This window comes from Macaca thibetana, chromosome 4, assembly GCF_024542745.1.
Source record: "Macaca thibetana thibetana isolate TM-01 chromosome 4, ASM2454274v1, whole genome shotgun sequence".
In the NCBI taxonomy this organism is placed as follows: Eukaryota; Metazoa; Chordata; class Mammalia; order Primates; family Cercopithecidae; genus Macaca; species Macaca thibetana.
The window spans coordinates 76,668,611-76,691,358 of record NC_065581.1 but is presented as its reverse complement, the minus strand read 5'-3'; the positions used below and the strand labels follow the sequence as shown (position 1 = coordinate 76,691,358).

The following is a 22,748-nucleotide window of genomic DNA, read 5'->3' as shown; positions in this document are numbered from 1 at the left end:
TCTGCTTTAGCAGTTCTTAAAATATCTTTCACTATATGATTTATCTTTTGTGTGTGTGTGTATTTTTTTCTGATATTAAGAAAAGTCTGTCGGTTTTTTTCTAGTGCCTAATACCCTTGATCTTCTATTACTTTGGGCAGTATCTGTAAGTTGCATATTCGGCATTGTTGAAAATAAGCATGTTTCTTTTGCATGACTCCTTCTCTTCAACAATAGATTTTAGATGATAATATAATATTATCTTTCTTATTCGTTATACTGTTAAGTATTTTTATATTTCTACTACTTGGTTTGTCAGCTTTAAATGATACCTTTCAACTCTAAACTATTACAAATAAGGAAAGCAATATACTTATTTTAGCTCCTATTTTTTTTCTCCTTTTTCTTCCCAACTTTTATTAGTTTAGTAATTTTCACACCATCAAGACATGAAACATTTGCACTCTGTTCTGATACTTTATTCTGCATTTGCTTTAGTCTTTATTCTGTGGTTAAATATATTCGGTGCTTGTAGGCAATCTCATTGCAGTAACGTCTCCAGTCATCTCTCTGTTATTTGATGTTCATCTCACCACAGAGAAATTCTTGTTGCCATCTGACTGGTGAATTTGGCTCCAGATACCACCCTGATGGTTTGCTTTTCAGGACCATACTTGACTGACTTATGTTCCTGGGAAAGGGAAAGGTAAGTCTGAGACAAGAGCTTGTGTACAAGTAGTAGGCTGGGGAAGTGATCCCAGAAAGTGGGAGTGAGGGGCCAGAGAAAACAGGGAAAGGAGGGAACTCCAATATGTGTGTGCATTAATGAATTGATAAGGACATTCTGAGGATTGTACTGTATGTGTCTTGGAATTGTCTCCTCAAAAGACAAAGGGGAGAAGTATTTCTCCATTGACTCCTTCTCACACTTCCTAGTTGATAATCCATGAGTGCTGAGTATGACTAACCCTTTAGGTGAGCTGCTCTGTGCACAAAACAGTTTGCAACCTATGTGGAAATATTTGCCACAGATATAACTGGAATTAGAGATGAGACCAAGAGGATGTAAGGTGGTACACAGGAGGCATCTGATACAATTCCAGTATCTTAAACTGTGATTTTAATTAACTCTTTGACTAGATGGTTAAGATTATTTTATATTTCAGATTCATTTTAAATTTTATTTTGTCATTGTCTTGTATTGTTAATTTCTGATTTTATTTTTATAGTTAGAGAATATGGCAAGTAGAATTGTTACTTTTTGAAATTTATTGAGATTCTATTTGGAGCTTAGTATATGATCAATTTTGCAGGTTTTTTTTTTAATGAATACACGAAAAGAATGAGAACTCTCTGTAGAATACAAATTTCAGTTCTGCTCTTTGTCCTTTTGCTCAATTAAAGATTGAAAGAGAGCATTCATTTCCCTTTTAAAATGTTATTTTGTCAGCCAGGCATAGTGATTTACTCCTGTAATCCTAGTACTTTGGGAGGCCAAGATGGGGGGATCACTTGAAGCCTGATCAACATAGTGAGACCCTCCATCTCTATTTACAAATAAAAATGAAAATAAAATAAAATGTGATTTTGTCAATTTCTTCTTATATATTTCTTTAATGTATTTTCAATAAAGTTAATGGTCCCCATTTTGGAGGTTTGGAGGGTGTTAATTACTCACAACTCTTTTCTTTCCAGTTTATAAACTAATTGAGAAAGATACGCAAATCGGATTGGATCGGATGAAATATTAGCTTCCTTGCCTGCTACACTGAATTAGGGGACTTCTGTAATTCAGGACTGAATTTCTAGCCAAAGCAGACTTTCCACTACTTACTCACTTTAGTCATAAATAAAGGTAGATGAGAAAAGGTAGTAGCCACAGAAGTTTTAAATTGTAGGGATAGGAACAACAATGTGATTGGAAGAGCACGCTCGGGAGTATATCTTGAAGTCGTGTCTGCATAGCAAGCACACTGTTTTACTGTTCACTGGATGGCTTAGGTGGGAGGGCTGAATTTTTCCAAAGCCAGGCTTTAATTTTACCATTGTATGATTCAGGGAGGTTTTCACACAGAATTCATGCTGTTTTCAGATGGGTAAGCAAGTGTGTCAATGAGAGGAGTCCGTGAATGCAGAATGATCCTTTTCTGATTTCACTGATCAAATAAGTTATCCCTGTGGAAGGAGCAAATGAGAGCTAAGGGGAGGGACTTCTGGAAGTACACCTTAACACTTAACACTTATCAGGGGGAGCACTCAGAGGGAGAAAATAGTATCCCTTCCCTTTGTCATTATTGTGTAATTTTTGGCAACATAAAAGTCTCCCTTTTGCTTCAAGTAAATTCTTTTACCTTGAATTTTATTTTGATGTTGACATCAAGACCCCCTACTTCTCTTTGGTTTGCATGTCTCATATTTTTGTTCATCCCTTGATTTATTTTATGCTTTCTATATGGTTTTGTCTTTGACATATTCTTATAAAGAGCATATATTTGGATTTCTTTAAAAGCCAGCATAAATCTTTTTTGCTTGTTACACTTAGAGTTGTCACTGCTGGGTTTTAACATTAATTATCTAATATTTGAAGTTCTTGATTTTTTTTTCCTCTGTTAGGTTTTGTTTTTTCTCTCTATTGATTTAAATGTTATTAATCATAGTAGTTTTATATTACCTCATCATTAAACACTTGCTCACTCATTTATTTACTTCCTAAATTTTTCTATCTGGGTCAAGGATATCCCAAATATGTTGACCCTTTCAGCAGAAGATATAAAAATTATCCTATTTTATTCATTCCCCCTTTCCCATTTGTTAGTTTTTGTTCAAATGTTATAGGAATGTAAATTCATATTATTATTATTATTATTATTATTACTTTGCACTCCCTTTCAAGAACTTGATATGCATACTAAATTTAATAACTGTATTAACAGTTACTTAGACTTTTAATTGTTGGTTTTACTGATCACTGGTTTTTCTTCTGTATCTGTCTTCACTTTGTAAATTTTGATCTTTTGTTTTTGATGTTTCAAATATTTTCTTAGTTATATTGACACTATACTTTCTCCCTCATAATTAAGCAAATTAGTATTTCCAAAATAATGACTGTCATTCTGAAATAAATTTAGGAAACACTTGGGCAAACAAAATAAAGCATGCTTCTTTATTGCAAACTTCTCAGAGTCCGTGTTACGCAATTATGGATTATAAATCTTAGGGATATGCACTTTTCCCAAATTTGATACCATGCCAATTCTTTTGGTATTAAGTATTACAGATAACTTTAATTTAGATTTTTTCTCCTTAGTAGACTCTTTGTTTACCTCGATTTTATTTCTTTATTACTGAAATGAAAATTTCAACAAAACATGTTTAGTGTAGGTCTCTTGTTTTTCCTAGTACTCTGTGCATCAGACAGTATAGTACATAAGACAGAAACCTCTAGATATTTTAAACAAAAAGGATTTAATACAGGCAGTGAGGTGCTCATGAAATTGGAAGAACTGGAGGAGCAGGCTGTACATTAGGCTTCTGGGTGTGATTCACAGAACACTGGCTGACCACCTATAGGGGAATCACTTTTCTACTATAATCAGAAGGTCACCTGACTTCAAGATGCATCATCTGGCTACAACTCAGAAAATAAAAGGCAAGAATTAGAAAGTCACTATCACCACAGTCACTGGACACCGGAGTCCAGAGTTTGGTTCCTGCTGCCCCTGCAGCAGCTGCAAACTGTATTTGCAGGTCTCCATAGTCTTGGTTGCCAGCAGAAAAATGCCCCAAAAAGGAGGAAGCTTCCAGGACCCTACATTCCAGCAATGTCATTTTTAGCTTTCCAATTTTTGATGCATATAAAAGTACGTATTCCTGATTAATACAATCTTAGGCTACCGGGATTAACTAGACTAATGGAGGCCAAATGCCACTTCCTAACTTCTAGCTTTCCCATCTCTAAAAATCCAGTTTGTTCAATCCTTTACTCATGAATCATCACCTTTTCCCTTTCCAGGAATTTTCCACAAGGATGGTGAAAACAGGTCCCAGTGAGCAGAAGAAACTAGGACTGAAGTTTCTCTAACACAATTGATTGCCCCTGTAATGAGTAAGACTCGAGAAATATTTTTCAGGATTTGGTTTCTTTCTCTTTTTTTTTTTTGAAACAGAGTCTCGCTCTGTCGCCCAGGCTGGAGTGCAGTCGCACGATCTCGGCTCACTGCAAACTCCATCTCCCGGGTTCACGCCATTCTCCTGGCTCAGCCTCCTGAGTAGCTGGGACTACAGGCGCCCGCCGCCATGCCCGGCTAATTTTTTGAAGTTTTAGTAGAGACAGGGTTTCACCGTGTTAGCCAGGATGGTCTCGATCTCCTGACCTCGTGATCCGCCCGCCTCGGCCTCCCAAAGTGCTGGGATTACAGGCGTGAGCCACCACCCCCGGCCGGTTTCTTTCTCTTTATCAGAAGACCGAGTAAGCTATTGTTGCCGTGAATACTCTGGACCAATGCTCATTTAGGTAAACAGCCCCATTGACTATTACTTCCTTGTCTTATCTCACAAGACCTTCAAAACAGTTTCCCAGGGCTCCTGCTTTTCTGGACACAAAAATGCTGCTTAAATCTAGTAAAACAAAACTAAAATTTATGAGAATAACAGCTCCATTGTTCACAAGAACATCCTGGATGACTCCATAGTTCAATAACCACAGTGACCTGACAGAGGGTTTTCATACAGGTGACTTTCCTTTATGGATGTAGTACCCTTCAAGACCTATCTCCCAGCAACACCCTGCCCCATCCTGACATGTAACAGAAACCTGTTATCCTGGCCAGTTTTCATAAACACCCCAAAGATTCTGTGGATATGTATTCTGAACATCCCATGGGAGACACTGAAAGATGTACATTTACTCCTTTTCATCACCCCTAAAAATCACAAGATTCTGTCCTTTCCAGCCTAAAATTCTTATGAAGACAGTGACCATTTTAAGATATCTCCAGAAAGACCTTAGAGAGGACAGTCGAAGGGGAAGTACTTCTGCTCTCCTCCCTTGAGTGTTTGTTATTTTATCAGATTGCCTCACTGACACATGACCCAAAGGCAAGTGTGTAAGTGACAAAAAGCAAAGAGCATTAGCTTAAAGGGTAGAAACTGAGGGTTGTTCGCTAGCAGTGTCCTCAGGTCCAATTATTTAACTCCTCTGTTAGTTTCGCTAGCAGCCGATTGGGGATTATAATAACTTGCTCTGCCTAACCATGTGGAATGCTGCCCGTGCCATTTTTGTCTGTGTCCAAGTACTGATGACCATATAGTGCAGTATATTAAGAATAGCTAACAGGAGAAGTGGAGCTGGGTTGTGGCAGTGATAAGCCACAGTTTTTCTGGGCATCAGCAGGAACACAACAGCCCCTTCCTTAGACTCAGGACTGTGGCTGATGACCAGGGCACTGAAGGCAGCTTCTCCGACACTCACTTGTACCTAGGCTGTGTCTGTTGCCCAGGCTAGAAACGTTCTTGCTTATTCATCCAGAAGCACCTATGAGCAGCAAACTTCATCTAGAGCCATTTTTCTTGAGCAGGGCCTCGGTTCCAGAAGGGAATTCTGAAAATCCTGAGAGAACGCTGCACCTCTCTTTTCCATTACACACTGGAGACTGGGCAGTCAGACCTAAGGAATCCTATGGTTCCTGCCCAGCCAGTCACTGTGCCATGCTATGGTGGTGATAAACTCCCTACATCTTTGGCTCCTCCTTTAAATTAGCCTCTTGGCTAAAAATAATAAATTATAGGAGGAGGGATTTTGTATTACCTCCTGCCCTGGAGATTTGAAGGAATCTATGCTCTCTGGGATTTCTCTTTTCTAAGAGCCATTGGAAAACCTAAATGAACATTTAAAGCTGCTTTGAACTGTAACCTGTGAAGTTCCAAATATACTGTAGGAGGCCTGTGAGTTGATGTGATGTGGTGCTAACAGTCAGCTGCTTCCAGCAGCTCCTGCACTCCTGCTGCTCTGATGACACAACTTTTAGCTTTGGTCTTATTTTGAGGAACCTGCTAAAGATGACTCTATTTGCCTTAATTCTCAGATTACTTCAGACTAATGTGTCACATCTAATTAAGATGGTGCAGTGCTGTCACCTTGCTCTACTTACCACAGCTTCTCTGCTGAAATGTGCCATTTTACCTGGATTGTCCCAAAAGCTGGGGAACAGCTTGCTGACTGTGGTTGATGCCACAGTATCATCTTATCAGGTTTTTTATTTCCATTAACTATTAACCTAATATATCTTCAAGTGTTTTAATATTCCAATCAATAAGTAGAAAAATAGATACTGGAAAATTAATTTTCCCACATAATATGACTCATGCTCCACAAGATTTTTTTTTTTCTTGCTCTGCAATTATAGTAGCTGCTCTGCCAACCCCATGGGTTATTGTGCTGCTCAGGTGCAGTAATATATGTATAGTAATATGTCAGGGTAAGTTGTCCAATATTTTAGGGTAGGTTGTCTACAGGTGTACATGCTAAGTGTCAACCTAATCTGTGATCTTTGTTATCTGATAAAACTGGACCTGAACTCTGGAGGAAAAGTTTTAAAATGTAAAAAATGCTCTATATGTGTAGTTTTGGTAACAGAATAAATGAAGCATTTTTCATTCCCAACCATCTTATTATGACAGTAACTCTGCTGCAGCCATTAATATCTGGAGTTAATAATCTTCTGTACTCACTGACTTTGTAATGTCTGTAAGGCAGATAGTAATCACCAAGGCTTGCCCTGCTCCTAATTGATAATAGCAATATATGGTTTTACTCAATATTTTTGTGACATTATCAAGCTATTTGTGGATGGATCTGTGTGTATTTGAAAAATGGATAGAAGCAAAAACATAAACCACAAAATTAGATGGACAAACAAAAATCCATAAATGTTTCATATCACTTTTTCTTTTCATGCTCGTATGTTTCAGCCAGGCTACACTGCCTGCCCTCTTCTAATTCAGCTAATTTGGCTATCTTTCCCGATACACAGGTTTTCAGCTATGGCCCAGGGCAATAGCTGACTTTCTCAGCATTCAGTTCTACAGATATTTTCTTCAATATAGCACGTTTTCCCAAGATATCTACTTGGATCTTCTTCTGGGGTTCCAATCTCTCCAAATCTGGGATGTCTAATCCTCTACTTGGAAATTATCCCCTTTTCCCTTTCTAGGAACTTTCCATAAGGATGGTAACAACAGTACACAAGGGGCAAAAGCAACTAGGACTGAAGTAGGTCTGCTTGCCAGTCCAGTGTTGGTGTAGACTTGTGATACTTATGACTAGGGCTGGCCTGCATTCTTTTTGTAATTTTTAATCTGTGTTATTATAAGTTACAATTAAATAGCATTTTCGTGGAATAAGTGCTGAATTAAACCTAGATATTGAATGTACCTCACATAGATTTCCTTTAGAGGGCACTATTGATTCTTTGAAACCATGGAAACCTTTCTTCATGTTTTCTTGGTAAAATTGGCCAAATTTGAAATCTTATTGGGTTTCAAATACATTCCATATAGTACAAAGTTAGTACTATACTCATTACCAATTCTATACTTTGAAGATTGTCCATGTACAGAATAAGAAGTTACACCACAATGTTGTTTGTTATGACAAGTCATCAACACAATACATATAATTCTGTATTTGAAAACTTCAACTGGTTTATTTGCTTTTGAAATAAACCAGTTCAAATGGGAATTTCCTTTTGTAACTTGATGCAAAATTTAAATTAAACAATTCAGTCTTTTTAGTTTAGAAAAACAAATTACTTCTTTGGAAACTAATGTTTCATTCTAGAAATGGGTAATTATTTACATATATTTAGAAGAAACCATATTTATGGTATTTTCATTCAGACATTCATTAACATCTGAAGATATTCTACCAAAATTTTGTTGTCACATTTGTTGTGTTTTTTAGAGTCTGCCAATTCATTGAATGTTGATAAATGCCAAAGGAGAATGCTTTTCTTTCTTCATTTTTTAAAGTTAAGAGAATAGAACTTTGGAAATTGTCTCACTGGCAGCCTTTATCTAATTAAAAAGTAATAGGAACCTAAAATACTCCAAAGCTCAGAAACATAATTTTGTGGATATAAATACATTCATATCACCATCTACTAAGGTTTGCTTAGCTTTCATATGATAAGGTACTGTTCCAACACGTATGCCAATATCCTAGGTTAGTGGAAAGCAGTTATCTCGTAAGTGTTTTATAAACAAACAGATTAACAGAAAGGTCATGTACATTCCAAAGAGAAGAAAATAGGTTTCCATAGTTTAATGAATTACATACAAATTCCTCGAACCAGCCTTTTAAACTCTTCACAGAATGGCCCCAGTTTACCTTCCTAACCTTGGCTTCCTCTACCAATAACCTAAGCTCCCAGCAAATGGCACCACCCACTGTTATTCAGACATTTGTGCTTTTCAGTATTCCTCTCTTGACTCATCCAGTCTTTTACCCAGAGTGCTTTTGCCTCCCCAAATGCAAATTGTAAAGGTCCCATCCATTCTTCAAGCAGCATTTTGAATACCACTCACTTAACGGAGTCCTCTCCAGAAGCTCCCCATCTTGTGAATTTCCATGGCTGGTTGAGTATAATTTCTGAGTTTGTCAATTTTGTTTTGTATTTAAGTGGGTTGGATGTGTTTCCTCCCTCTTTTTAGATTGCAAATTTTTTAGAAATCATTTTGGAATCTGTATCAATTCTAGTGCCCAGCATATGGTAAGGGCTCAATACATACTTTTTCAAATGAATTGGGTTAAACCAAGACATTTTTGCCATTTGTCAAATGAGGCACATTGAAAGCAGAACTTGTATAGTGTGGAATCTGAGGAATAAGGATAAATACCAGAGACATTAAAAGTGAAGGAAAAGGCCTTGGAGACTTATTAAATGTGGAAAGCAAACACTCTTATGCTCTCTCTCTTATTTTATTTTAAATTGCTGCACTTATGTAACACAATTTTGTTGCCTAGAATGAAGTTCTATATGGGAAAGAACTTTAAGTCACCACCGTATCCTCAGCACATAGTCATTGGTGCAAGACAGATTTTAGATGCCCAATAATATTTGATGAGTGAACAAATTAATTGATAAAGATGCAAACCTGTCCAGCTAGAAGGACAGAATTATTACCAACAGATTAGAAAACCAAGGACAAGGGATAAGTTTGGAGAGTATGGTGACTTCAGCTTTTTAGAGATGCATAGATGAGCACCCAAGTAGAGAACACAGGGAAAGCAACTGAAAATTGGCATTGGACTTTCATTCAAAGAGTCAGACTCAAATATATAGTTTTGGGACTTACAAATTAGTTATAATTGCTGACGCCATCATATTCGATGGGATTCTGAAGAGGAAAATGTAGGGAGGTCTGTCCAAGCTATATCATTGGGGAGTACTTCTGTGGAGGTACAGGGCTGAAAGCCCAATAATGAGACCCACTGGTAAAAGGGAAATAGCAAGGATATTTTATATCCTTTTCTTGACTAACCACTCTGCTATATATGATATTTTTGAATTTCTTTTTTTCCTTGGTTTTACCATTTTGTACTGGTCCTTATTTTCCATACTAAATGCTATAGATTTTTTTATTTCCTAAAACACATCAGTATTTGATAGACTTGGATGTGGGCTAAAACAAGTAAAATATGGCATATGAAGCATTAATATAAAGACCAGAAGCTGAATCACAGATTGTTATAGCTGTGTGGGTCCTGCTTTGGATTCAAATAATTAATAGAATAAACTCGGATTGGATCAGATGGTTCTTAATAGTTGCTTATGCAGAAACTTCCTGAAAGAGTTTTAGTTAACTTAAAGTTGATATGAATGGCAGCTTTTGCTACACAGAGATCAAAGGAGCAAAGAGGTTTCACTGGATTCTAGCAGGCCAAAGAATACTTGGAATGCAGGGTCCACTCTGGATAACTCATTTTAAAGCGATGCAAACAACTCCTGGGCCTCCAGGTAAGTATGGTGGGACCATGGGAGGAGTTCGGAAACCATAAAGAAAGATTGAGTGAACTGTCACCCTGAAGAAAAAAAGATTTAGGAAGAACTGGGGATTGTCTTTAAATAGTTGAACTAGTCACGTATAAAGAATTGAATTTATTCCCCACTGCTCCAGAGGGCAGACATAGGATCAGCCAGTGGAAATTACAGGAAGGCAGACACAAGTTAAGAAAAAACTCCCAAATATTTGGATCAATCTGTAAATGGAATGAGTTATCTGGTGAGTTAATGAGCAACTGAATTAAGTGATCTCAAAGTCTCTTCATCTCTAAGAGTTAATGATTTATGTTCTTCCAAGCCATGTCTAATTTATGTAAAGAGAACCACTATTAACCTGGTATGAATATCCTTTCAGTGTTTTCCATGAATATTGACATATATTATTTATTCATAAAATACATACTTTTTCTTAATCAAATAAGGAGTATTCTGTGCATACTACATTATAATCTTATTTTTTTCACTTAACATATAGTAAACTTTTTCTATGTCATTACATATTTTACATCCTGACTTTTATGGGCCACATTGTATGGATGCTCCATAATTGTGCAGCCAGCCTCCTATTTTGGGGCACTTACATTATCTCCAATTTTTTTAAGGATTATAAATAACCTATGTAATAAACCTTCATAATTTCTGTTCAGCAAAAATAGAACAGGTTTCATGAATACATCAAACAAACCAAAACTCAAACTAAATAAATGAACTAACTCACTCTTGACATTTTAAAAGCATTTAATTTTCCTTATAATTTCCTTAGCCTAAAAACATTTTGAGGCAGGAATTTTGGCTTTTAAATGTTCTATGGGAAACATATCATTCTTTGTATGTGTTGGGTTTTTTGTAGTTGTTGTTGTTACAAAATTGTCCCCTTCATGTTAAGATTGCCTCAAGGTACAAGTACAAAGCATTAAACATTTAAATATATAAAGCAGAACACTTGTCTGGCAGCATAATCAATGTTAATGACAATATGAATGTATAATAATGATTTTTTGAAAACGTAGGAGAAAACCCTAGGTTAGTTTTTAGTATATAGGATATGAAGTATTTTAAATTACAGTTCAGCATAATAAGTAAGAGTACCACACATGACCATACTAGACACAAATTGCATTATTTTAAAATAATGCCGTTTATGTTCCCTATTTATTTCATTCCACGATTCTGAGATAAGTGCACTGAAAGCAAAACGCTTAATTTAAGAGAGTTTTGGGACCAAAGATCAAAAAGTAGGTGTGGGTAAGTAGGAACACATTTGAAATGGTTTCCCTTTGCGAATAATTATCATTTTTGTCAATTCAAGTCCTTTTATTTTTGTGCCTTATGATTTAGTTTGACAAGTGCGTATGGGAAATAATTTATTTGCAAATAAAGCCCTTTAGCATTTATAATGTAGACATAAGCCCAAAGCTGGACCCAGTCTGATTTTTCCAAAGAATAAAAAAAAAAAATTAAGGCAGGCTACTCTTATAGAAATCTCTAAAGATAATTAAGGAAGACCAAAGACTTGAGGTGGCGAAATCTCGTTTTCTGAGAAGGCTTTCCCTGGCTAAGCATTCACTGAAGGAAACAGGGTGGCAAAGAAAGGAATCTCAAAACAAAAAGACACCTGGGAAAGCTTTAAAAGGACCTGTTCTAAGACTGTGAGGCAGCCTTACCTGAATCACATAGTCAATTTATTTAGGGTAATTTAATATTTTTAAGAACTCTCATTATTTGAGACTATATAACCCAGAGTAAATCTTCAGCATGCCCTACCCCTGGTGGAAAGGGGCAATCCCTGTGTTGCCATGGGAATCAGACTTTTAGTACTTGGCTTCTGAGGTGACTTGTATTTTTTTGTGTATTTTTTCAACTTGAGGAGACTGTCTTGCAAATAGCATTCTCTAGGGACCTGGCACCAGGAGATTTTCCCAGCATACCCTATGGCGTTTGTCAAACTTAGAATGAAGAGATGCCACTGACCCTGTTCTCACTTCATAGAACCCAGTCATTGTGACAGTGACTGGACAGCAGCAGAGGAGAGGGTTCTGGGCATAGACTATTTGGGTATAGATTTATACCTTAAAAATTTTGGAAAAGGAAGAAAGGACAGAAATTAGGAGAAGAAGAAAAAGAAAAAAGGGACAAAATGAAGAACAAAATATGTTACCTCAGGGTATAGTAATAAATTACCCATACCCAAAGAGAAGGCTGGCTTTTTCCTTGGGCCCTGGGAGGTACTCTCTAACCCCTTAGAATGTCATGTCTTTGTCTATCTGAGGGACTTGGGCCATACCAACAGTCTAACAGTGTGCTTTTGGTGGGGCTGGAGACTGAGGTCAGACACATGGGTGATCAACCAGGTCTGTTTGACTAAGCCCCAGTAAAAACTCTGGCCACCAAGCCGTGGATGAGCTTCCCTGGTTGGCAGTACTCTGTGCATATTGCCTCACAACATTACTGGGAAAGCTAATGCTGTCCACAGTATGCTGGAAGAGAACAATCAGTTCTTTGTTGGGGACTTTTCTGGACACTGCCCTATGTATCACTTCCCTTAACTGATTTGATTCTGTAACCTTTCATTGTGATAAATCAAAACCATGAATATAACAGCTTTCAGTGAGTTCTGTGAGTCCTTCTAGTGAACTATGGAAACTGAGGGTGGTCTCCAGGAACCCTGGCATTGCGTTTGGTGTCAGAAGTGAGTGTGATTTTGTGTACTGCTTCCTGACTTTTCACTCAGGATAGCAACTCAGTTCTCTCCACTGTTCTTCGTGATGACCCACCTGTGAGCTTTGCCACCTTCTCCTCCTCCACATCTCTTTGGCACCCACCCACCACTCTACAACCGAGCACACCCACTACTCTATAAGATTGTGCCACCAGAAGATTCCTCCTTAACCTCCCACCATCCCCCTCTAGGAGAAATTGTCTGCCGTAGCTCTTTATGACTTCTCTCATACATGAATATACTGTCATTACGCAGGCTGTTCCCTTGCTTTAAGTGTCCCCTCCTCCCTCATCCCATCTAAATGCCACCTGTATATACACTTAAGAAAGGAGAAAACGGCAATATCTTGGAAATTTTATTTGAAATAAATCTGAGGTTAATTATAGGTCAATCCAAAAATATGGTTGGAATACAAGGAGAGGCGCGATAGTCTACGGTGGGAGGTAATATCATAGAAACAATACTGGGTATCACCAGCCAAAAATTCTTTTGTCTTTTTCAGAATAAATCTAAAGTGTTATTTTATTCTACTAAGGGTCTCATTACCCAAATGATGAGTTTTGTGATTAGTTCTGTGTGCTCACAACCAGCATTATCCTCACACGTAGACAATTGGATGACGGTAGAAGAATGTTTGGAACTTCTCCTGTTGTATGTTAATATTTCAGGATTTGAGGTCTCTATTACAAAAGTACAAATTGATTGAAACATAATTTGTTCTACTGTTTTCTGAATGTATTCTTTGCTTTTTTCTCCTTTTCATTAAGTGTTCATTAAGTAATACAATGAAAATACAGATTTATGCAGTTGAAACTCAATAATGCCAAAACATAGAAATATGCAAACTACCTAGAACCATCACAGTTTTGGGGTTGCTAATGGGACCATCATGATAATTCCTTGGCCACTTGCCATAATATGCACAGCTCTGTACCTAGGGCTCAAGTGGGGCCAGTAACATCAGAGACGGGTCATTTGCAGTCCAGAGGATATACTGTCGCTCCCAGCTGGAAGTGGGGTGACAATATACTGCTGCAAACCATCCTGTAATGGTTTTATACTATAATTTGGATATATAATTTATAATAAAATTATAGTTATAATGGTAGAGTTACACAATGGATAATAATTTCAAGGGTTTTTTTTTTTTTTTTGTAAACAATTCCATATCTGGCTCGCTTTCAGTGTTTCAGTTCCTTAATAAATGATCTGTACTTATTTGTTCACTAACAAAGGATCTTTATGATATTTTTGAAAGTCTTTTTTCACCTCTGTGGTGAAATGAAAGTTCTTACAATGTCATGTTCTGGCTTGAGTAGGATGTTTACAGATTTTCTTGCTGCCCTTTCATCTCAATATAGTCAAGGCAGAGAGACACCTAAAAGAAGGTTACTCTGCCTTGGATATACTGGAAGTTCTGATTGGCAGCCACCCCCTTGTACTTAGGCAAGACCCAGTTCCTCAGCCTGGAGAAGAAGCTGTAACACAGCACACAGCTCTTTCACCTCCTTGCACTTCAGAGCTGCTCCTGAGTTCACATGTCCTTAGGCAACTGTCAGGTTTATCAGATAATATATGAACAGCTGTCAGCTTTTTGCTAAACTCACCACAGCCTCAAACACAGTTCAATCTTACTCTCTCTCCAGGGGCTCTTTCTATCATATTGCTTTCCCCCACCAGCATCAGCTGCCCTCTTCCTTCTCCTGCACCTGACCAGCCTCTTCCACACCTTTGACATCATGTGTTTCCCACCCAAAATGATGCCTTTTACTCACCCCTTCTAAAAAACCTAGCAGCCCTTCAAAGCAAGCCCTAATGACCTCCTCCATTAGGAAGACCCCTCTGCTAAAACTCCTTCTAATTTTAGTTTCTCGCCTCCCTGACCTCCCGGTGAACTTACATTCATATGCTCATAAAGTGTTTAGTTGGAAGGACTTTGAAGGACTTTCAATTCAACATCCCTCCGAATGCAGGGCTTCATCCCAGCTCATGTCTGAATTGGAAAAGGAAACACATTGCCTTCCTAGACTACCAGTCTGACTTTGGGCAGCTCTCTTATTAGGAGTTCTCCTTTACATTGAGCAACAGTCTGCTACTCTGCAACCCTTGGTTTTTTTTCTCTACAGCAAAATCAAATACAGTAAAGTCACATTTTTTTTTGCAAAGGTTTGTTTTTAAAGTAAGCAGATAAGATGGATTCAAAATTACTCTTGAAAATACCAGTCATGGGCCGGGCGTGGTGGCTCACGCCTGTAATCCCAGCACTTTGAGAGGCCAAGGCTGGCAGATCATGAGGTCAGGAGACTGAGAACATCCTGGCTAACACAGTGAAACACAATCTCTACTAAAAATACAAAAACTTGGCTGGGCATAGTGGCGGGCGCCTGTAATCCCAGTTACTCGGGAGGCTGAGGCAGGAGAATCACTTGAACCTGGGAGGTGGGGGTTGCAGTCAGCCAAGATTGCACCACTGCACTCCAGCCTGGGCAACAGAGCGAGACTCTGTCTCAAAAAAATAAATAAATAAAAATAAAAATAAAAGAAAATACCAGTCATGTCTATGGCCATACCACACTGAACATGCCTGATCTATGGGATCCATAAAATACCAGTCACTACCCAGAAATTGTAATAAATACTGTTTTTTATATATAGTACCTTCTTTTAGAGTGTCCATCATGGTTAGTTTTTTCTCCATTTTTAGAACAGATTTCTATTTATTTGGCTGCATTGTAGATATAGTTATTGACTTGCAATTTAAAGGCTACTTATATATAAAAACTTGTTTTTAAATACTATAATCATATTAACATAGAGATGCTGACAAGATGAAAGGCAGGGAACTAAGGTCATTGAGGTAATAGCAGGTATATGTTCACTCCAGGAGACATCTACTCCCTCTCATACATTCCAGGCTTCAACTAATTAACAGTAGGTCTTAGCAATCCCCAATTATTTTTGTTACTTTGGTCGCTTTGATGATCTCCACTGTTTATTGCTGCTCCTCCATGTTTTCACTCCTTTACCAGACAACTCTGATGTGAATGTTACAAACGTCTTGGTTTCCTGACAAAGGACATTGTTTTAGGTTTAGAGATGTCGAATTGAGGTGAAGAGTAGGATAATCAAGCAGAGATTGTCTAGGAGGACAATAGTCAGTTAAAGTTCAAGCAAAAGATCAAAACTGAAAATCTAGAATGTTGGAGCCACTCTCAGGAAGGTGACAGTCTTGGCCTCACGATTAAATTATGCAATTTCTTGGGCAGGGACTGCTTCATATATTTCTCAATCCTCACAGCATGAAAGCAGCTCAGCAAGCCCTAAACAAATAGCTGTTAGATGACATTTCAATCTAAGTTCTAGGGGACCCAGAATATAAAAGCAAGTAATTTAGAAAGAAAGGGGGCGTATATTTGAGCAAGTTACATTTTTATGAACAATACAATCACTTTTTTCTCCATACCATCTGCAAACAGGCATGCATGCCTGCACATGCACACTCTGCCCACACAGCCCTTGGAAACTGGTATCTGCAGAATTCTTCAGGTGCAAGGAGGGGGGATGTGGTGAGGGGCAGATGAAGAAGTCCTCAGGCTCCCCACCCAACCTCCAGGAGAGCAGCTCTGTGTTTAATCTCTTGTTCACATTGAACCTCCTGGTAAGACTTTCTTGGATGAAAAGTTCTGAGAAGAAGGAGAGGAAGGGTAAGAAGGAGGAGGAAGAAGTGAAGGAGCTAGAGGAGAAGGAGGAAAAGATTAAAACCAGCATTCTAGCCTACAGCAGAAGACCAATACAAAAGAGCCATCTGGGCACAAGAGGTCTCTAGGCTGGGACTATCTAAGCCATCATTTTTAGGGTGAACAGCTAAAGGATTCAACCTGCTTCTTGTTTCCACTCTACTCATCACAATCCTCATTTTTTTTACATTTTATTATTTATATATACATTGTTGAACTGACAGCATTACTATGGGGCACCACTGCATGAGAGAAAGCAAGAAGATAGCTCTCCCAAGCCTATTTTCCCACTTTGTAAAAACTAAATGATTTTTCTCTTTCCAGGGTCTGTGTAATGGCAGAGAAGTCTTCAGAATATACCTAATCTATGGTTGCTATTTAGTGAAAATTCCAAATGTCCCTCTTCAATATATACACAGAATACGTACACAACAACTGGATGGGTGGTGAGAAATGAAAATAGAAGATTGAGCAGGTATGAGTACAGGCAGGACCTGAGGGCATGGCTGAGTGCAGGCCAGGTGACTTACCTAGCTGGAGTGACAAGTGGCAGATGAAGCTGGAAAGAGAACAAACATGGGGAGCCCCTGAATGCCCAAATGAACAATTTGGACTTTATTCCTTAGGCAATGAAGGACATAATTTTTTCTCTTTTTCTTTTTTCTTATTTAAGGAGTAATCAGACGGGTGCACTTAGAGGATTAATCTGATGGAGGCAGGTGGGTGAGTAGGCCGACTCAACTCATGAGTTGTTTCTGTTGTTAACCTGCTTGGGCCTTGGTTTCCAAATCTCTAAAATTCGGAAATGCTACTTTCATAGGATTGTGGTGAAAATTAAAGAGTAGCTGTTGTTGCCATTACTGATCTAGAGACTATGTGGCAGGAAATTATGCATACAATCTCTGACATTAGACTGCCTGGGTTCAAATCCTAGTTCTGCTTGTAAACTCTATGACCTAAATAGAGATGATAAGAAGAGTACCTACATCTTAGGACTATTGTGAAGGTTAAGGTTAATAAATGTGAGGTGTTTGGTAAGTACAATGCCATTGTCCAAGTGAGAGATATAATTAGGATATTGCCAGTGGGAATGGAAAGGAGCAATTAAATTCAAGCAACATTGTTGAGATAAAATATGATGACAATTGTTTGTATGTGAAAGATAAGGAGAGTTAAGAGAACAGTGTGATTATCTTCATAATGATGGAGACAGTGGTGCTATTAACAAGAACAGAGTCAGCAGGAGCACAAGCAGGCCTCGGAGGACAATTCATGAGTTTGTTTGGGGGTTAAAAATGAGTATACTTATAAGATATCCATGTAGAGCTACTTTGCAAGTGGTCGGCATTGCAGGACTAGAACTGAAGGACAAGGCAAAGACTGGATACCTAGGACCAAGGTGTTTATGTGATAACATCAGTGGTTGAAATTATGACCTTGACTGAGACCATCAAGAAGAGAATAAAGAAAAACAAGTTATGGCAGAAGATACAAGTTTTGGGAAGTTTAGAAAAGTCTCTTTTGTATCTTGTTTTTAATGTATACAATGTTATTTTTCCAGCATATTTCACCAACAGCTGGGAGGCTGGAAACAATGGCTCATGCCTGTAATCCCTGCCCTTTGGGAGGCTAAGGCCAGAGGATTGCTTGAGGCCAGGAGTTCAAGACCAGCCTGGACAACACAATGAGATGCACTTCAGTGCCAGCGGGATCAAACTTCACTCACTCTGACCTGCCTCATTGTACCGCTTGCTGGAGGGAGCACACAGGTGAGTGGGTGCAGGAGCCAGAGCTAGCACTTTTGGGCATGGGCGCGAGCGAACTCCGTGGAGGCCCTGCAGCATCTAGTTGGGGGTGCCTGAGACCCCTGAAGCCCCAGAGGTTGTGTTACTGGGCTCTTTTGGCTCTGCCATCTGCGGATGGCTTAAGTGTTAACAGCTCAGTGGGCCCTCTGCCTTTTCGCCCGAGGCAGCGGCCTTCCACCAGTGAGGGCAAAGGGCCTGTGTGACAGCCTTTTGTATCCATACTCATGGCTCCCGAGCTCTTGTCCAGTGTCCAGGAAAAATGAAGTTGCATGAGCAAATTGAAGGATGGTAAATACAGGGAAGTTTATTGCTGATGGAAGAGACCCTCAGTGGGAAAGGGAGGTGAAAAGGGGATGGGATGGGTGGGTAATCTTCCCCTCAGGTCCAGAAGTCCAGCCGTCTCTGGCTGGACTCTTCTCTGAAATTACTCTGTCAAGCTGTCCCTGTGAAGTCTAGCCACTTTTCTCTGATGTCCAGCCATAGTCCCTGACATCCAGCTGCTTCTCCTCTCTGCCCGCTCTGGGGTCTTTATAGGCACAAGATTGGGGCAAGGTAGGGCCAGGGGTGACTTACGAAAAGGCAATATTCAAGCAGGAAAACAGGGATATAAATTCTCACTTTGGGCTGCAGTCTCAGGCTTTTTGTCTTGAGAGTGGGACTTCACTAGGGACCTGTCCTTCTCTGCCTAGAATTCGTCTCACCCCCCTCCCTGTCGGTATCATGATGAATGGTTGCATAGTGCCCACACACACATTCCTTGAGACTGAGAATCAAACATGTGATCAAAGGTACCTAATCATTTTTAGTTGAACTTCAGAGGGAAGAGTAATAGCTAGGATTTCCTGTGACATTACAGCTTCCATCTTGGGGCTAGGCTAAAGCTCCCTCACTCTAAGGAAATATAATCACAATGTAAAACATTTAAACTGCAATTAAAAAGAATGGCTGGGAGGCCAGATGCAATAGCTCATGCCTGTAATCCCAGCCTTTGGGAGGCTGAGATTGAGGCTGGAGGATTGCTTGAGGCCAGGAGTTCAAGACCAGCCTAGGCAACATAGTGAGGTCCTATCTCTTCAAAAAAATTTTTAAAAATTAGCCAGATATAGTAGTGCACACCTGTAGTCCCAGCTATTTGGCAGGCTGAGGAGAGATGTTCACTTGAGCACAGTAGGTTGAGGCTACAGTGAACTGTGATCTCGCCACTGCACTCCAACCCCGGGTGACAGAACAAGACCCTGTCTGCAACCAAAAATAAAATAACAGCTGTCAACAAAAGCAAGTGTGTTATTCACACTCAGTCTTTGCCGATTAGAATTGCAACCCAGAAAAAAAGTATTAGTGTTTGGAAGCCACGTTATGTACTTGTAAGAAAGGTGCTTTCTTGCTTTTGGCCAAAAGGACTCTGCACATTAGTATTATAGTAAAGACTTGATCTCAAGGTGTTTTCATCCTGGCCAGGCACATGTGATCACTTTGCATGTAATTTACAGCAGTAGTATGTGGAAAAAAAGTGTTGATTTTATTTACTTTATTATCAGAATCTCACAAGCTAAACGGTCTATTCAGTTGGGAGGAATTGATAAATGTATTTCCTTAGGCTTATAAATTTGAGTTATCTGCAAAGGTATAATACATCAGCTTCTCCCATTAAGTCTCTTTATCAAAACATCTTCCTTCGTTTACTCACCAGAAAACAGAAGAAGGTAGAATTAAAACTTTGTTGGTTTCTGATAATAAAACACACAGTCCAAACTATAGGAGGAGATGCACATTCCCCTTGAATTCTGCTTCACCTGCCTGACAACAAGATGAATCTCTCAGCTAGCACATGTGATGTATTTTCCAAATCATTTCTCTTTAGTAGATGCTACAAAATTGCTCTGACAACAAGTAAGACTGGCTTGTCAAAAGAAGAGGAGAGAAAATTATAATCAAAATGAATTCAGAATCCAAGGAAATTATATTTCTCCATCTCTCTTTATCAATGTTGTATGGGATTCATGGAGCTCATTCGGTACAGAAGCGAAGATGACTGTTTCAAAGAATGGGACACACCAGTGTTTTTGACTGAAGCATGAATTTGCTTCACAACCAAGTAATGTTTAATGGATAGTAATATTTTCTCGATTGAAATTCCAATAAAAATACAAGAATTTAGAAGAACATACAAAACAAAAGGAAATAAAAAACTTAAGAAAAAGCCTTACTTCAAAAGGGAGTTTAACATTTCCTTGTATTCCTGCCTTTTGCCATGAGAAGAATGTTCCTTGATTATCTGCTGGTCCAAGGAAGATGAGTGACTCGTGTAGCAGACCTGGTCCCAACCCGCAGCCTGAGACAAGTCTAACAAATCCACAGGTGCAGAGTGAGAAATAAATGCTTATTATTGTATAACATTGAGATTTTGTGCTTGTTTGTTATGCAGTGTTATTGTGGCAGTGGCCCGCTAATGCAGCGTGTATTTTACTAGTATTGTGTCAAACTCTTTTTACACATTAGGTCATTTAATCCTCAGAACAACCCTATGTGGTAAGTACTAGTATCATCTCTACAACACAGAAAGCTGAGACACAGAAAGTAATGAACTTGTCTGACGCTCCATAGCAGTAAGTGGTGGAGCACTGGAAGGCAAGCTGCAGGTCCAGGGCCTGGGTTCTTGTGTGCTGCCCCCATCACACACTGCTCATGCTTCCATTCCCTCTCTGAAAATTCTTACTCACCCGAAGTTCACTTCCCCCAGGTTAGCAGGTGCTAAGTTTACCTTCTTTCTCCAATCGTTTACATAGTGATCTATTTATTTGTTCATACACCTTCTAGAAAATTTGAAGAACAATGGAATCATATGAAATGTCATTTGATAGGTTAAAACAGTCAAATATCACTAGCCTCATTTGATTCAACCTACCCTGCCACACATTTTTTAAGTAATATCTAAATTTTTCCATTCTAGATTAAATTGTTATAAAGATGGTAACTTCAAGAATATTGAAAATTCTGAATTTTCAAATAAAAATCCATCATACTGTTAATGTATCCAATGGAATCTAAATACCACAGTTTTTAAAATTGAGGTACAATTCACATAACATAAAATTCACCATTTTAAAGTGTACGGTTCAGTGGCTTTTAGTACATTCACAACATTGTAGAACCATCACCTCTATCTGGTTCCAAAACATTTTCATCATCCCAAAAGAAACCCTGTATCTATTAAGCAGTCATTCTCCATTCTCTTCATCTCCCATCCCTTGACAACCACTAATCTGCTTTCTGTTTCTGTGGATTGGCCTATTCTAGACATTTCATATAAATGGAATCATGTAACATGTGGGTTTTTGTGACTGGTTTCTTTCACTTAGCATAATGTTTTTGAGGTTCATCCATGCTATAGTACTTATTGATACTTCATTTCCTTAATGGCTGAATAATATTCATTGTATAGTTATATCAATTTTTTTTTATCCTTTCATCAGTTGATGGACGTTTGGGTTGTTTCCACTTTTATTTATTATTAATAATGCTGCTATGAATGTTCATGTACAAATTTTTATGTGAACATATGTTTTCAGTTCTCTTGAGTGTATACTCAGGAGTGGAATTGCTAGGACATATGCTGAGATTTGGCTGCTTTTCTTGATTAAGTGTTCCCCTGGTTGTTGTAAGCTTTTGATTACATTCCAGGGTTCTGAAAAAGTTGATTCTGACAGTTGTGCCACTTTATGCATTGCTTTTGTGGAGGGACAGACTTTTGGAATTCATACTCTGCCATTTTTGCTGATATCTCACCTACCAGAGTAACCTGATGCCCATCTTCATCCATTTACAAAAACACATTTGTGGAAAAAAACTCAGAAAAGTCAGAAATTTTACATTGTTTCTTTTTTTCTGTCTTGAACTTACATATTCATTGTTTTTTCTCTGTAGAATTTTATCCTAATGAAATATATGTTTGTGCTTAAAAGTCTTTTATTAATTACTGTATAATCTCTCTCTGGATATATATAAATTAAATTTTAAAATTCTTTGACTATATGCTCTTGCTATTGAAAAATTTCCCCTGGATTAAATTGTAATTATAATGTTATTATAATGCATCATTAATTTAAATATATTAAACATTTGATCATTCCTATCATATTTTTTGGAAACATCTGAAATGAATGGAGCATTCCCTTCCTTTCAGTTTATGTACCTTTGGATGAGTCACTTATTGCTAAAATGAGGCAGGGCTCAGACTGTGGAAATCTCATTTACATAAATAAGTTAACAAAATAGAAACAGTTTAATTATAACGATGTCACTTATTTCTGTAAACATCAGCTGAATTGGATCAGCCAAAAACACATTATAATAAATAATAATTTTATTTTAATTTTGTAGGTGTTGGATATCTTCTATTTATCCTTCTAGATCTATACCATCGTCTTCTACCTTACTTGCTGCCTGA

At 38.3% G+C, this 22,748-nt stretch overlaps 1 protein-coding gene across 18 annotated transcripts in view; it reads left to right on the top strand.

Moving 5' to 3' along the window:
- HMGN3 (high mobility group nucleosomal binding domain 3) overlaps positions 1 to 22,748 on the top strand; it is a 1,231,743-nt gene that overhangs the window by 960,706 nt on the left and 248,289 nt on the right. The window contains exon 1 of one of the 18 annotated variants that reach the window (XM_050789664.1): positions 2,227 to 2,230. The exons of 15 other annotated variants lie outside the window; for them this stretch is intronic. The gene's annotated coding sequence lies outside the window, so the exon portion shown is untranslated. Of the gene's footprint in view, positions 1 to 2,226; positions 2,231 to 16,315; positions 16,321 to 18,347; positions 18,352 to 22,748 lie in introns of those variants that run through there. 2 more of the 18 variants (XM_050789656.1, XM_050789652.1) reach the window with 2 other exon arrangements.